General features: G+C 40.3%; 1 protein-coding gene across 22 annotated transcripts in view; it reads right to left on the reverse strand.

The window, feature by feature from the left end:
* Positions 1–10,689, reverse strand: part of KIF1A (kinesin family member 1A) — a 94,715-nt gene extending 84,026 nt beyond the window's left edge. For 11 of the 22 annotated variants that reach the window (XM_087964851.1, XM_087964853.1, XM_087964850.1 and 8 more), the window contains exon 1: positions 10,509–10,689. The gene's annotated coding sequence lies outside the window, so the exon portion shown is untranslated. The remainder of the gene's footprint in view (positions 1–10,508) is intronic. The other 11 variants (XM_026667703.2, XM_087964861.1, XM_087964860.1 and 8 more) reach the window with 1 other exon arrangement.
* Positions 10,690–13,081: the final 2,392 nt, after the last annotated feature.

Genomic DNA, 13,081 nt, shown 5'->3' on the forward strand with positions numbered 1-13,081 from the left:
TCGCCATTTGGAGCTCCAACGCAGAAGTGGCAGCTCCAAACAGACGGGCGGGCGATCTTTATTTTGGTCCGCGAAGTTCAAGCGAGCAAGAGAGGGAGACTGCGATGCCTCCGTCCGAGATGGCAACCTCACTAGTGGATCACAACGTGGCTGGAAGCCCGAATCGGCGGGATACGATGGCGATCTTTTTGGAGCGAGAGGAAAGGGAGAGAAGAGTTGCGGCGTAATTTGCAGGAGGAAGTGGGTGTACCCCACGGCAGGGAGCCCAAGGAAGAAGGGCGGTAGGCAACGGAGAGCGTCCGTAGCTCGGAAGCAGCCTAGAGACGCGCCGGGAAGAGGCGCAGATGCTGCCTTGTAGTCCCCAAGCCAACTGCGTGCGCCGCCTTTAGTTATGTGCGCTCCGGCGCTTTGGGCATCTCCGTGTGATCGCGACCCTGTCCTTTCCACCTGGCACCTTTGCTGCTTTCTGGCTCTTTAGCAACCGGCTTCGTGTTTGGAGCACTGCCGCTGTTTGGAGCTCCAAATGGCGGCGGAAGCTCCAAATGCGGAAGCTCCAAACATGACGGTGGGCGATCTTTTTATTTTGGTCGCGCGAAGTTCAGAGCGAGCATGAGAGGGAGACCGCGATGCCTTGCTAAAGAGCCAGAAAGCAGCAAGGGCGCCAGGTGGAAAGGACAGGATCGCGATCACACAGAGATGCCCAAAGGATCACCCGTTAGGAGCGGCTGTTGGCGAGGATGCAGGGGGGGAATAAGTCACCCCCGAAAAGACGGCCTAGCCGCTTTTTGGGGCTCAAAAAAAAAAAATAAGGCCCGGCCTTATTATGTGAGAAACACGGTAGTTACTTTGCAGATGCCCCCATGACCTGGTTTTCTAGAGAGAACCTCAGTATTTTTGACTGCCCATGGACCAGCAATTGGACAGAGGGGGAGCGAGGAGGGGGAGAACAACAATAAATGACAGGCTGAACAGCTTTAGGGGTCTTCAAAAAAGTTGGTCTGACAGCTGCTTGAACAGAACACAAAGGTGATTGACAAAGACATCACTGGAAAACAGCAGCCTTTGCTTTATGAAACTGTGCCAACAAGAAGGCAGAAAGTGTTTCTGTCCTGTATTTTTATTTTGAGGAACAGAGACTATGTGAATATTCTCTTTCCATAAGGAATAACAATCAATTCTGCCCATCTTTCTGATATTTAGTTTTTAAAAATGCAAACCTGAATTCTCCCTAATGGTGTCCAGGGAGATGTCATAACATTCCAGAATTAGGGAAGACTGCTCAAAAGGAAGACCGCAACTTTCAAAAGTCTTCCCCCCACCTCTTATAGCTTTGATGCCTTTTACAAAAACTGGCATAAAATCAAGGAAAGCCTGCCTTCCCTGCATATCTGACTAACTGAGCTAAGCCTCCAGACTTGTTTTCAATATGAATAATTAAGTGAGCTAAGTGAAGCACTCCATTTAGCCACATCCAGCATCTTCTGTGGAAGCTAGGAAGTATAAGTGGAGAAAAAGGAAGGCTCCATAGGGAACAACAGGATATATGTTTGTAAAATCAATGGCTGCTTCCAGGCAGACCTTTTAACATTAATGCATTGTTACCAGATGCTGTCATCATCCTTTAGTCCCTAGGCCACATTGTATCATCTTTTCAACCATTTTTCTTTAGAAGATTAATATGTTTAGTCATGAGGACTGGGAACAGAAGCATAGGTCTCGGAAGATGCTTTTTTTACAGATTAACAGAGTTGGAAGGGACCTTGAAGGTCATCTAGTCCAACCCCCACCCAAGCAGGAGACCCTACACCATTTCTGATGGATGGCAGTCCAATCTCTTTCTGAAAGCTTCCAGTGATGAAGCTCCCACAACTTCTAAAGGTGCTGTTCCATTGGTTGATTGCTTTGTCAGAAAAGTTCTCCTTATTTCCTGGTTGAATCTCTCCTTGTTCAGTTTCCATCCATTATTCCTTGTCTGGCCTCCAGGTGCTTTGGAAAATAGTTTGACCCCCTCTTCTCTGTGGCAGCCCCTCAAATATTGGAAGACTGCTATCATGTCTCCCCTGGTCCTTCTCTGAACTAGACTAGCCATGCCCAGTTCCTGCAACCATTCATCATATGTTTTAGCCTCCAGTCCCCTAATCATCTTGGTTGCTCTTCTCTGTACTTTTTCTAGAGTCTCAACATCTTTTTTGTAATATGGTGAACAAAACTGGATGCAGTACTCTAGGTATGGTCTTACTTTATAGAGTGGTATAAAGAAATCCACAGCATTTCATTTCCACTATTTGGGAAGAATGAATTAGTTCAGGTTTTTCTTTTTACTCTGTCCATTCACCATTCCTTCCTGAACACCCATTTGTGTCAATGCATTTTAGAACATTAATATCTACATTTCAGATTTTCCACATATGGAAACATCATTTGAAACTAGTTCCACATAGTTCCTCACAACTTCTTAATTTTTAAATCATAGTGCAAAAAGAATTTCCTCTGTGTATACAGATCTGCAAATGAGCATTATTTATAAATTATTATATATTGGCACCCTGACATTTATTTGTGCGTTAATGCCCCATAGTTGTAATCATAAATCCAGTGCTTGCCAACTTCATTTTGAAGAGTAGCAACTTTCATTGTTAGAAAAAAATTGTACTTTGGTATTATAATAGACAACTCAGCAAGGTGAAAGAAACCTTATATATTTCTAGCATTTCTAGTATTCTTGAACATAAAATCTATATTTTTTCACAAGAACACATACACTTACATACATGCTTAAAATTATTACTGTGATCTGAACAAAGAGGGAAAATAATCTGAATATAGATAACCATACTACGAAACTCCCACTGGTTGGTGGATTAATGCACTTAACAGAAACTGTGTGTAGCTTGTATTCAGCATTCAGCCAAATTAGGATAAGAAAGAATGTAATATAAAATAACATTACAGCAAGACACAGCTGTCATGCCTCTCTTGGCTGTCAAGGAAAAGCATTGCAATAATATACAGTATTACCTGGGTCATGAACATTCAGAAAAGTAGATTTATTGTAGCAAAGCAGTGAAGCCATTACATAAGAATTACAGCTACTGCAAGTATTTATAACACTTGGTGTTCCAATTTGCTACACTTCTTTCTCCTGTGCTTAAAAGCCTATCAACAAATCTCTTTTAGGCAGGAGATACAATTTCCATCTGTTATTTATTTTGGCAAGAACCTAACTTAGTATCAGTTTGTTTATTTTTGACCGTAGAAGGATTAACTTTTATATCACTACTATAAACTATACAATATATTTTCAACTATTTTGGAGAAATCATAATTGTCTAGAGATTTGGGTTGCTTTTATACTGTTCCTGATCCAGAGAATCATAAGAGACGGAGGTTTTCTGGAGTAGCTGATCAAACCCTACCCAATACTGGAATTACCAGTAAATGTAGGACATATATCTCCAACATTTTGCTCAAAAAATGGGCAAATATAAGCAAAAGGCATTTGCCTCCAACTTCTCCCTTTCTAAGAAGATGAAGTTTTATTCTTTTGGAAAAATGTATGCAATTCTATTCACTAAGCAGAAAATAAAAAGCAGAATAAAAATCTTATCCTCTCAAAACAACCAACAACATAACCAGACCAAAAGCAGACAAGTTAAAAGAATACTATCTATACGGATCCTAATTACATCCATTCTTTTCTGTCTACATTGCTCAATCAGCAAAGCTATTATTTCACCAGAAAGTTTTTAGAGTGAGTGAAACTTTGTAGACGGTTGTGTTCTGCTGAGGTTTTGAACTGCCAGGAAAATCCAAGATTGGTTGGGTGACTTGGAGCCAAAGCCATAACTGAAGAAAAAGGATGAGCTGGCTCCTTTCTGGTTTTTCTGCTCCCCCCATCCCCCATCAAGGTCTTCCTTATTGTTGTTGCTTTACAACAGTTCTTCAGCCTTTTTCCTGTTTTGTTTACAGAGATAATAGGTAAAGAAAAGAGATAGCATCCTATATTCAGTAAATGCTCACTAAGAAATCAATTTGCAACTATAGAGGAAGTATGCTACTGTAACCTGACTAATATTTGGCTGCATAATTCAGTTGTTCTTTATTTTACTCCATTCAACATTGCTTATTTATTCCTTAGCCTATACCAAGTTGCTATGGTTAAGTGAAGTAAAAGTTACAAATGTCGACCAGTTTTTCTGACTTGGGTCTCCTCCAGAAGTGCCAATCACAACTCCCACCAAATATTGCTGGCCAGAAATGCTAAAAACTGTAGCATATCTGGAAATTTTCCATTGTAAAAAAAAAAAACTAATCTAAATCAAACTCAAAAAGCAACATTATTTGAAATGAAGAAATACCTTAAGTCTTGAAGATATCACAAAAATAAATCAAAGTTTCTAACTTAATATGCATAACATGATGCACTGGAATGTTTATTTATTTATTTCTATTTATCCATATCTTCATATGACCATTCATTTCAGTATGGTGACTCTGAGCAGCTACAAACAGTTAAAAACACAAGATTAAAAACAAAATACAAAACTGGCAAGCAAGGTAAAAGAACCCAAATGAGCCACGATTAACAGAATGATCCCACATAGTCTAAAAGACAATCTGACCCCAAGCCTGGGGACATGGACGTGCTTTCGAAGTTTTGTAAAAGGCCTTCAGGGTCAGTATCAACCTGCTCGGGGAGGGTATGTGTGTGATGTTCACAGGGCAGGCATAATGACAGAAAAGGCTCTCTTCTGGTCCCACTGGATAACATGCCTATTCTGTTGAATTTAATAAATAGAAATAATTAGGGAGAAGCGATTCTAGAAATAACCCAGTTCAATGGCAGAAAGGGCTTTATAGCTGACCATCAGCACCTTGAATTATACCCAGAAGCAGCCGGGCATCCACTAGTCAAAAGTGCTCTTGCCACAATATTTTAAACCAGCCGTAGCCCTGGATGATCTTCAAGGACAAATCTCACATACAGATCTTTGGGAGGTGACTAAGTCATGAATGACCGTGAAAAGAGCTTCCTTGTCCAAGAAAGAACATGACTGGCACAAATATGAAGCTGTGCAAAAAGTCATCCCAGCCATAGGTACCATCTGTTTGTTGCACACTCCTAAACTGTGCACCAATTCTGACTGGGATAGTGCCCAATCTACACCCCATCCTGGAAAAGGCTACAGAACGTTCCTAGAACCACATTACTACTTCCCCAATCTGGGAAAAGAGAAATCAATCTGGTTCTAAAACCCAGAGCCAATCGGTGTTGCTATATTAAGCTGAAGCCAGTTCAACCCCATCCAAAACTCACAACCTCCAGACACTAAGACAATCCTCACATCCCAGGGTACAGATGTAAAAGATGGGTATCCTCCACATATAGGCAAATGACTTCACTCATTGGTTTCATGTAGATTTTAAACAGGAGTTTAGTACTGAGACCTGAGGCACCTGAACAGCAGGGGCTGCAAGCTAGAACTCTTTCACTGTCAACAATGCAGACTGGAAGTGGCCTTGGTGGAATGAAGAGAACCAACACAACACAATGTTGCCCATTCTTAATCCCAAAGCTTATCCCAAAAAATATAATGATTCCCGCTGAGAGGTCAAACAGAGCAAGATGGATGTACTGTACCACCCACATCTCACTTCCACCAAACAGCATCCACAAGTTTAATCAATGTTGTTTCAGTCCCATATTCAGGTCTGAAATCTGACTGAAAGAGGTCCAGATAATACACTTCTTTCAGCATTCTCTGAAAACGCTTCATGACCACCTTCTCTGGGAAATATAGATGATCAACCTACTCTGGAAAGTAAATAATAAATGTCACCATGAGTTGCTCTATCAATGGCTTCTTGAGGAGAGGGGGCACCATCACTTCCTTAATTGATTGTGGGACCACCTCCTCTCTCAAAGAAGAATTAACCAACACCAAATCCAACAACGTGCCACCTCCTAGGTGCCTTAGCAGTTCGGGAATGACAGAGGTTTAATATACAGGTGGCCAACCTTACAATTCCGAGAATCCGATTTACTTCCACAGGACTAACGGGTTCAAACTCCTCCCAGGTAACCAAGCTCAGAGCCTCAGAAACCTCCAGAGGACTCACTGAAGGTTACAGTCCAGCTTGGAATAAATCCAAGCAACTTTATGTAACAGATTACTAGCGTATTCTTCATAACAATCTTGCAGATAAACCTCCAATCAGCCCTCTTCAGGGGGATCCATATGAACTTGAACAAGGCTACCAGATAGTTATCCATGGACATGGTAAGTGTGGGGAAATATGGACATTTCACTGCCCTTACTGTCATGGCATGCTAGGCATTTCATCTCCCATTTCATCTCCTTCACCTGTAAACCAAGGAGAACTTCAGGGAGGAGAGAGGCTGTATAGGCACAATCCATCCAAAGTCTCCAGTCCAGTGGCTCCCCATTCCAGGCAGAAAGCAAGACTTTGTTTGGGCTGTGAATCAGACCTTTGGAAACAACCTTAGTTTCCCTCTAGACCCAATTGGGGCCCATTAATCACCTAGGGCAGACTAATCAAATAGGTACAACCTCCATATGGTGAGGAGGAGCCCCAGGCAACCAGAGAGTAAACTCACCTTGGTAATAGTTCCCCCAATTCTATATCATATCACTACTGCCCCAACAGAAAAAACAATCTGACATATGATTTTTGTCTTGTGTCAGGTCCTCAGTGACCTGGATGAACTCTATGGCTGTCATAGTGGCCATGAACTCTTAAGCTATCTCAGACTCTGCCACCAGAGAAAGCAGGTTAAAATCCCCTAATACTACAAGCCTGAGAAACTCCACCATTAGCCCAGCCGCAGAATCCAGGCAGTTCACCAGAGAGGTTGCTATGCAGCAGGGAGACTAGTTTAATAGCTACTGTCCCACCTAATATTTAATTTGAATGACTCAGATGATATTCCAATTTCCTAATAATTGAATGACGTTTCCAACTATTTTCAGCAGATGGTATTTCCAGTCTAATTAAAATCTCAGGAGGAAATATCATAATTTATTTTGATCATTTTTCCACTGCCCAATTATTTTTAGTCTGTATGCTTTTGATTCCTCTCATACATTCGTATGTGTAACGTGCTGATGTTTTTATACACATGTGATTGCAGTGTTATACCCCCTTATCTTAATGATATTCTTTTAAATATTTAAAAATTGAAATATTTGTTCCCCTTTTTCTTTGCAATATTGCCAGTTTGTTTGCTCTACATACAAAATGTTATTAGAAACTGAACATAATATTCTAGCCGAAACAAATCTTTGCTGACCTGTAGAGTTCACTCCTTTGTTCAACATGGCACCTGCCTTTTTTGCAGCCAATTCACTCTATTGATGAATTCAGATTTTTCACCCAGATCATTTTTATGCCATAAAGAATTAAAAGTAGGGGAAGCAGCCTTAGCTTAACAGCAGACTACATGCTTTACATATATAATATCTGAAGCTAATTCTCAAGCATTGGCAGGAACATCTAATACTACTCAAACTAATACTTAGGGAACCAATAATATGACTCAGGATAAGGCATTAACTTACATTTCCACTGCTTCTCTAATATGAACTGTATAATGTATTTATACAGTTATCAAATTTATATAATGAATACATGTAGAGAGACAATATCTATGAATATAATTTAAATATTTGAAAGGTAAGCATTTATTTTCTACAATGTGGTCAAAAATTAATACAATAAAAAGAAAATATAACTATAGACCTGAGACCTGGAACTGCTGCCATACATGCTACTTTTCCTATTGGAATGCAGTTAGCTGAAGATGCATTAACTAGTTGTATTTAACCCTAACCTAATAGTTTATCAATAATTCTAGTCCCGCTCAGCTGACAAGGATGTAAGACTCAGAATATGTAAACCACTAAGCTTAACCTAACTGGGGACATGAAGAGATACATATTTAAAAATTCAGGAATTAACTGCTATCAACTAGAAATATATCTTTAATGGAAATTTACATTATTTGAATTTCTGATAATTAAAGACCTCCTGAATGAATTTCTTTGCATTATGTCTTAGACTGGCAGCTTCATTAATCAATATGATAAAATATTGTATAGCTAAAATGTAACCTTGTCAGGTGACTATTGTGAACTCTCACTTGCATCTTTTAGAAGACTCAAAGTTTGTACTGCAAAATGAATATGGTCACTATTTCAGTGGCATTAAAAAGTGAAGAAAAACAAAAAAAAATTGAGACAAAAAGAGCAATTATATAATCACATTCTACATAGTGATTATGTTTTATGTAAGACTCAGAGTGAAATATACTCTTTTGTTCATTATACTGCATGAGGCCTACAATCTTAAGCTGACCTTTTTTCCTGATAGTGAGAAAAGCAGAAAATCATTAATCACTTGCAGCAGATCTACAATGCTGAAGATACTGTTGGTAAATGTCTGCTCAGTTCAGGAACCATAGCATGTACATATTAATTTAGAAAATCATTATATTTACTTCTCCCTGTATTTCTATTTCTAACTATTTATATCTCTGGAGTATAAAAAATTCCCTTTCTTCATATTGTCAAACCCGTTCCTTTTCTTCATACTGTCAAACTTTACTTCAAGTCCCAGCACGCTAGCTCAAGTCAATACATTCAGCCATATTTCTGTAATCAAGCTGTTCCTAAAATTGCTTGTGTCACTTGTTATGAGACATAGTAAACATTTGTCCTTCCAGAAATATCACCTCTGCTATGTATCTTATGCCTAGAAGATTCCAAAATTATTGTGAAAGATGCAACATTTCTTCTTGGAAGCAAGATTTCCATTCTCTCATAAAGTTTTCCATGCTCTGGAACTATTAGACAATGGGTGTATTACCCTACAATGTATACACTAGGTGATGTATCTAATCATAGTGCAAATGCTTATAGTTTAAATTTATGTCCATTTGCCTTAGAAGCTTCCAATTCAACCAACTTACATCATTGTATGTGTGTGTGTATTGTTTACATGTAAGGCTTCTTAAAAGTTAGTTTCAATGCCACCAGATATTTTTATTTAAGAAAGAAGATGAGCATAGTTTTCATGTTGCATACAATAAACACTTACTAGGAAGGTACAATAGGACCCTGTAGAGCTGTAATACCAGCATTTAATTCAGTGTTGATTCTGTTGCTACAGCAGTGCAGGCTGTAATTCATGTAAAATGGCTGACATGATACACCACCTGATCCTTCGCTTACACTAAACCTCTTTTTTAAGAAAAGGTTCTGAAGACTTTTTCCCTTCCTCAGCTGTGTCAGATGACAAAGCACTCCCTTTTCGTCAACTACTGTTAGAACTGCTTCAGTATAATCTTATAATATAGCATCTTTAAATGATTTACATATATTACAATTTTCCTCTAAATTGCCTTGGAAGATTTTTGTATCCATAAAGAAAATATTATAAATAACTGGCTTTTCCATAAACGGATATGAATGAAACTAATTTGTTATTTACAGAGCAGACATTTTGAATGTTCACACACACACCTCATCTTTTTTCAAATAAAAAGTGTGCTTAGGTCCAGCCCTGGAATTAATTTAATTATGGCAATTAATGCAGCTTAGATATGCATTTCATGGACTGGCAGGTTCTTGTCCAGTCCTCATGACTCTGCATTCTCTTTATGGCCTTAAGTCACAGCCACTGGTGAAGGTCATGTGGGGTGGGGTGGTGTTTATTACCAATATTTTTCCCAGGCTGGATGTATTTCAGAAGCTCACCTAACGAATAATCTGCTACTAACAATAAGAATATCTAAGGAAGAGCAAAAGCCTAGGACCTGCCCAAAGAGGGTGTCTCCCTCTTTCTGATGGATCAAGAAGAATGAGGGATGATGAAAGAGCACAGGAGGCTGAATTATTCCAAAGGCCTTATAACTGGGTGTTTTGCTTCTCCAATAAAAAAATAAAGCCCCAGGCAAGAAGATCAGCCTTGGCATCTGACTACTACTTGGTCCACAGACAATTTCTTTTGCTAAGAGCTAGTACCCCACCATTTTCCACTATAATGTCTTTTTCCTGCTGCCCTTATCGGCCATGACATCACTCACACACACATGGACGCCCAAACCCGAAGGCTCTGCTTCTAATTGGGGGAGGACATAAAAAATATCCGGCATTGTGTTTGTTGCCTTCTAATTCCTCCTGGAAACAGTGTCTAGGTTCAGATCTAGATGACTAGACAATCACACACACACACACACACACACACACCCGTTCCTCAACCTCAATGAATTCAAAGATGCGTCGTCGGGAACGCGCTCCATCCCATTGTCTTTCCTTGAAACCCAGCCAGCGGGAGAGGAAGAGCGATGCGCCACTAGACGCTGCATTCACTGCAGAACGCCTAAGATCCGCGGCTCCGGGGCCGCCCCCTCCCACGCCGCTCCGACCCCCCAGCACTGCGAAAGAGGAGGGCGGTAGCTCGGCAATCCTACGGGACAATGGAAGGACTGCGGCTTACCTCAAAGGCTTTCTGCACTCCGCTCTCGACGTGGAGAGGTTGGGGCCGGCGCTACCATTGGCAAAGCTCCGGCTGTGGTTCCCGCCGGCTAGCAGAGCTGAGGGGCGTCTCACAACGGTCTTCTCGGGCTTGTGGTACTGATGCTGCGCTCTCTGGGGATGCGCGACTCCTGCAGGTTCACCGAGCGCCCCGCCCACTAGTCCTGCCCGCCGTTTGATTGGCTGAACGAGCAGAGCAGCCTGTTGACCGCAGCTATCAGGAGGTGGAGCTTGGCTTGGGTTAGGGCGGCCCCCTTGCTGCAGAACTGCGTCGTGTTGTCCCAGGGGAGAAGCCGTGCAAAGTGATGAGGGAATGGGAAGAGACCTTTTCTCCGCCCTCGGTAGGATTCAAATGTACCCCAGTACCCCAAGCATTCGGGAAATCTGTTCAAGGGCCATCACATCTCCCCTGCTCTTGCATTCTCTGTAGACCCAGGAGATATCTGAGTCATTCCCAGCTCTTGCCTTGTCTTCGCAAACTGTTGATGATGCTTGAAAATTCAGATATACCCCACATCATCCTTAAACATTCACAGGCTGCATCTGGTCATAATTGTCTATTATAGTCTTGTTTGGAGGCCATCAGATTGTTGTACTGAATCTTCCAGAAATCTACTTTTGTGTAAGCTCTTATTCTGAATGCAGCATTGAATCATATATTCAGTTCTGTAAAATAATATATTTCTGAATGTAGAATTCAAGGAGGCAGGGTGGGGGGTAAATTCTAGTTTATGTCCCTCTCAAAAGAAAAATCTTGGCAAAACCACTGAAGGTTAATGGTGTCTGCATCTAACAGTGTCAAAGTCCATCTGGACAAAAAAACAATTCGTTGAAGAAAACCAGTAATCTCAAAATCCACAATCTACATTTTCATCTGGAAGGAATGCTTTCAAAGTTCGAGGCTAAGTTAAAATAGGGCTGGGGAATTTAACCTTCAGGCATCATATGATTTAATTATTTCAACAAACTATGTAGATACATGAACTCAAAAATTATGCGTACATTTCTCTTAGCCATCATTATTTCCTTGGTTTTCACCCAGCTTCAAAATTATACTGCGCCACTACAGTTTAAAAATCATTGTTTACAGCGGGAGTGGCATCACAGCCCCCCTTTTGTGTCTCCATCTTACATTAAACCCAGGTTTTTTTTTTTACTTGTTTTGTTTTTAAATTGTATTGGCCGCCCATCTTACCACAAGGTAACTCTGGATGGCTTATAATATTCATAATGCTGCTTAAAAGCTTCAATGAAGCCCAGGGCATCTATATTGCATTTCACTCCTCTCTTAATCTGAAAAATATAAAAATCCTGCTTTTTATCAGGGATACCAATGTGTTTCTGAAAATGCCTCGTTAGAGTCCATAAAAATGAAAGTGAAAATCATACACATTTTTGTTTTATGGTTTAGATCTTCTGAATTATTCAGGAAAACATGGTTAAATCAGTCTTAGTATGATGTTTCATCCAGCCAATTAAAGAGTACAAAAGTGGAAGACACTTTCACTTTTCATTTCCTCTTTTCTATGTAACTCTGTTGAGCCCAATTCCTTTGGTTGCATAGTTTAAAGATTCAGAATGAATTGGATAAAGTGGTCATTTCCTTTCTTGGCCAGTGATCTCACCACTGTGTGCCAGCTGCAGACAATGAAGCTAGGCTGGATTTATGCTGCAACAATACTCCTCCTCTCCTTTTCTTTATATAAGTCAATGTGGAGAACAAAATTGCTAAAGTAAGTTTGAGGTCAGCAACACTGCAAACAGTTTTGGGAATGGCTCACCTGCTACCTTTGTCACATAAGTAACTACTTCACTTGTTTCCTTTGCAATTGGGGAAGGGGAGAAAGCACAAATATTAAAAATATGATTTCAGTGGTTCTGACTTTTTTAGCACCTCAGCTCCTATTGACCACAAGGGGTCCATATAGATAAGAGAGTTAGGGATTTTTTATGTGTTCTCTCTTTGTTTCTCTCTCTTTCTGTCTGGTCTTTGTCTATGAGATTGCTAATCTCATGCTTTTCTTTCTGCCTTTGTTTCCAAGGCATGAATGCACAGAGGAGCTTTTGTGTGTGTGTGTGTACATACTCACAGTTGCTGACTCTCCTGTTTCCATCCTCCCAATGGATTTCCTTAAATAAACCTTTCTGTTAAAGTCATAAATCTGTTTCACTCATTGTTTGCTCACTAGATTTCTACTCTTCTACTCTTCCACATAATCAAGACACCACAAATGTGTATTTTTTTTCCAACAGTAGGATGGCAACTAAAACAACAGCAGTACCTATCAGGGCTTCTCTAGGACTTATAATGATCTCTGGAGACCTAGGGTTAGGGTAGCTGCGTTATTTCTCGAGACAGAGTTGTTGCTGTCATTGTTTACAAGTCTCTTATTTTTATACCAGCAGAACAACACAGTAAAAAATTGATGGTTTTATTGATCTGGAATATTACAAGCTTCTCAGTGGTTTTGATCCCTGTAGCATCCAGAGTGGTGAAGCCTTTTCCAGTTCTCATCTCTTTCTTC

Source organism: Notechis scutatus, chromosome 4 (genome assembly GCF_049901735.1).
Source record: "Notechis scutatus isolate UNSWTSFEM ecotype Mainland chromosome 4, rNotScu1.2, whole genome shotgun sequence".
Lineage (NCBI taxonomy): Eukaryota > Metazoa > Chordata > Lepidosauria > Squamata > Elapidae > Notechis > Notechis scutatus.